At 37.0% G+C, this 4,295-nt stretch overlaps 1 protein-coding gene across 1 annotated transcript in view; it reads left to right on the plus strand.

The window, feature by feature from the left end:
* LOC128688235 (carboxylic ester hydrolase-like) overlaps positions 1 to 1,992 on the plus strand; it is a 303,519-nt gene extending 301,527 nt beyond the window's left edge. The window contains exon 12 of the mRNA XM_070104403.1: positions 1 to 1,992. This exon is cut by the window's left edge and continues 738 nt beyond it. The gene's annotated coding sequence lies outside the window, so the exon portion shown is untranslated.
* Positions 1,993 to 4,295: the final 2,303 nt, after the last annotated feature.

Here is a 4,295-nt window from a genome sequence, read left to right on the forward strand (position 1 = left end):
GTGATCTTTAGCGTTGCTGCTGCGGGATACAATGTGGTCACCTTTATATTTTACCTAGTTAATAATATCTAGTTTTCTCGTTCAATGCTACTTATTGTATTTAGTATATATACTGTTCTTTTCATTTGTTTACCCAACATTTTGTATATCATTACTGTACCACAAGTATTCTTGCATACAACATATTCAGTTATATTTTTCGATAGACAGTATATATTTTTTGCTTCCTGTTTTAAAATTACTTTTTTCCTCTGCAGTTTTTTATTGTTATTTTACCATATACTCGTGTAACATTAATATATACCCTGAACCTTATCTCTAGATAAGATACTGCCTAAGCTATCTCTGTTTGATCTCTTGACATCTTGTAGAGATGGTGAAAATATTTTGTTTATTCTTGCCAAGAATCCAGAAACAATCCTTAGTGTATGAGTGAGGGAGTGTCCCTGGGGTCTGTTTCTCAAAAGTTAAGGAATGAGGTAATTCATCTGTCTAAATCCGAAATGCGATAAGTCATCATTCAGAACTGATGGTAAATTGTATATATGATGGCCTGACAAAGATGTGCGGTTAATATAATATTTATTGACCCTGTGTTTCCATTGCCAGGGCTTTAGTCATACCTCAGCAAATTGTCTCAGAAGTATAATCTACCAAGCTGAAAGATTTTTGTAATAGTGATGATCTAGAAATTGCGATAATAAAAACTTCTTTCCGTTATGCAAACTGTTCCTCCAGAGATGTTCCTCAAGGTGCTATTCTCCACTGCCTCTACTTCAGACTGTCTGGAGATGGTACTGTAATGTCACAAATTAATAAAAATTGCTGTTTTCCAATGGTTTCCTGAAGCTATTCAAAACTCCTGGAGGTAACATAATGGAATATCTGTTCAATGAGAAATCACATTAAGCATGCTAATGAAGTTCTAAATGAGTTGTGTCTTGATATTTTATGTCTGATGGAAAATTGGCTGTTAGAGTCTAATATATCAGTTATTACCGATTTTTTGCCCAGGTTCCATTATTACCTTCTTCTTGATATGTTTGGACCTTTTATATCTGACTGGAGACAGTTTCTAAGAATTGCTGACGACATTTTTCGTCTGACTAGAAGCCTCGTGCTGTTGAGGTGAAATCATTTGTAGAAAGAAACTTTTTGTATAAAACTCCTAAACTCTGTAACGAGTTGCCAGTGTCTCTTAATATTCAGGAAATTGTTCATGTTTCTAAGTTTAAATTGAAAGGATGTTTCTGCTGATCATTCTCTCACTTTGGTATATACATTTTCACATTCTTCTTGATTGTTATTGTTCTACTCATGGTTTTGTGTACGAACGATTGTGAACTTCTTGAAAGAGCAAGCTCTAATAAAATATAAAATCTAATTAATAATTAATATTATTAATATTTTTTTCTCCCCATTTTTAACTATGGGGTCTCATTCTTTGAACACAATACAGGGCTCCCTAAACCCTCCCATTGGGTTGATACTGAGTGCCTAATAGAGCTATCACGTTAATATCCTCTCATGGGATGTGTCTTGATGTTAGTGACGTACTCTTGATGTCAGGTATTCTTGATACCAGTGAGATACTCTTGATATTAGTGAGGTACTCTTGATGACACTGACGCACTCTTGATCAAATAAATTATACCTTCCCTCCCTTTCTTTAATCAAATATGATTACCTTTCATTCCCGCAGGTGCTGTATGATCCCTTCTGGTTAAATGTTCCTATAATAACGTTACCTAACCCATAAATTTTGTCTTAAATGATGATTAAATTGTCTTTGAAAAAGGGTTTAGAAATGGTAAGCAACCTTGACCTGTGTAATTGTGAGCGAGTCACTCAAATATAGTACATGAGTAAACAGTGAAAAATAATTGTTAATTAACTAAAATGTATTATGAAATGAATAAAGATGTACGTCTAGAAATCTACCCATCAACCTTTTATCTACTAACACACAATCTAATAAAGTTCTGTCATGTTTCCACATATTGTTTATCCTAAGTTAGGGAAGATTTATCAGGGAACAGGACACGTGCTTCCTGATGCGGGTCTTAGTAATGACTTTTGATCATGTGATAGAGTTCCTCTGCTGGCTTTCTAATTTACCCCCTTTAACAAGTAATATAGTTTGTTGCAATTATACTTATCTATATAGTGATATACATATTTTTATATATAATTGTCAACCGTTATCTAGTTTTGCTAAAAGACCAAATATGCTAGTGCTAGTCCTCTTCATTTTGAATAATAGATGAATAAGACACTTTTGTAACACTTGTGCAACACTTGTGCAACACTTGTGTAAGACTTGTGCAACACTTGTGCAACACTTGTGCAACACTTGTGCAACACTTGTGCAACACTTGTGTAACACTTGCATAAGACTTGTGAAACACTTGTGCAACACTTGCGTAAGACTTGTGCAGCACTTGTGCAACACTTGTGTAAGACTTGTGCAACACTTGCGTAACACTTGTGCAACACTTGTGCAACACTTGTGCAACACTTGCGTAACACTTGTGCAACACTTGTGCAACACTTGTGCAACACTTGTGCAACACTTGTGCAACACTTGCGTAACACTTGTGCAACACTTGTGCAATACTTGCGTAACACTTGTGCAACACTTGTGCAACACTTGTGTAAGACTTGCGTAACACTTGTGCAACACTTGTGTAAAACTTGTGTAACACTTGTGTAACACTTGTGTAACACTTGTGCAACACTTGTGTAAGACTTGTGCAACACTTGTGCAACACTTGTGTTACACTTGTGTAACACTTGCGTAACACTTGTGCAATACTTGTGTAAGACTTGTGTAACACTTGTGTAACACTTGTGTAACATTTGTGTAACACTTGTGTAACACTTGTGTAACACTTGTGTAACACTTGTGCAACACTTGTGCAACACTTGTGTAACACTTGTGTAACACTTGTGTAACACTTGTGTAACACTTGTGCAATACTTGTGTAAGACTTGTGTAACACTTAACATAAGAACATAAGAAAGGAGGAATACTGCAGCATGCCTGTTGGCCCATACTAGGCAGGTCCTTTACAATTCATCCCACTGTGACCAACCCAATTTTCAATGCCACCCAAGAAACAAGCTCCGATGTGCAAGTCCCTCTCAAATCCAACCCCTCCCACTCATGTACTTATCCAACCTAAATTTGAAACTACCCAAAGTCCTAGCCTCAATAACCCAACTAGGTAGACTGTTCCACTCATCAACTACCCTATTTCCAAACTAATACTTTCCTATGTCCTTTCTAAATCTAAACTTATCTAATTTAAATCCATTACTGCGGGTTCTCTCTTGGAGAGATATCCTCAAGACCTTGTTAATATCCACTTTATTAATACCTATCTTCCACTTATACACTTCGATCAGGTCTCCCCTCATTCTTCGTCTAACAAGTGAATGTAACTTAAGAGTCTTCAATCTTTCTTCATAAGGAAGATTTCTAATGCTATGTATTAATTTAGTCATCCTACGCTGAATGTTTTCTAACGAATTTATGTCCATTCTGTAATATGGAGACCAGAATTGAGCTGCATAATCTAGGTGAGGCCTTACTAATGATGTATAAAGCTGCAGTATGACCTCTGGACTTCTATTGCTTACACTTCTTGATATAAATCCCAGTAATCTATTTGCCTTATTATGTACGCTTAGGCATTGCTGTCTTGGTTTAAGGTTGCTGCTTACCATAACCCCCAAGTCCTTTTTGCAATCTGTATGGCTAAGTTCTACATTATTTAACTTATAAGTGCTAGGGTTATGGACACTCCCGAGCTTCAGAACCTTGCATTTATCTACATTGAACTGCATCTGCCACTTTTCTGACCAAGAGTAGAGTTTGTCTAAATCCTCCTGAAGTTCCCTAACATCTACGTTTGAATCAATTATCCTACCTATCTTCGTGTCATCGGCGAATTTGCTCATATCACTAGTAATTCCTTCATCAAGATCATTGATATATATTATAAACAACAACGGGCCCAAGACTGATCCCTGTGGAACGCCACTTGTTACTGATCCCCACTCGAATTTAACCCCAAAACTCGGATTTAACCCACTTCAACAACCTCTACTAGTGGGAAAGGCTGGATTTGAGAGTGACCTGACCTCCCAACATCTGCGTTCTACTAGTGACCTACGTCTTCCCTCCTGGCGCTATATAAGAACATAACAACATAAGAACGAAGGAACACTGCAGAAGGCCTACTGGCCCATGCGAGGCAGGTCCAAGTCTCCTACCGGCTTAAGCCAATGCA

The sequence above is a fragment of the Cherax quadricarinatus genome, chromosome 91 (assembly GCF_038502225.1).
Source record: "Cherax quadricarinatus isolate ZL_2023a chromosome 91, ASM3850222v1, whole genome shotgun sequence".
In the NCBI taxonomy this organism is placed as follows: Eukaryota; Metazoa; Arthropoda; class Malacostraca; order Decapoda; family Parastacidae; genus Cherax; species Cherax quadricarinatus.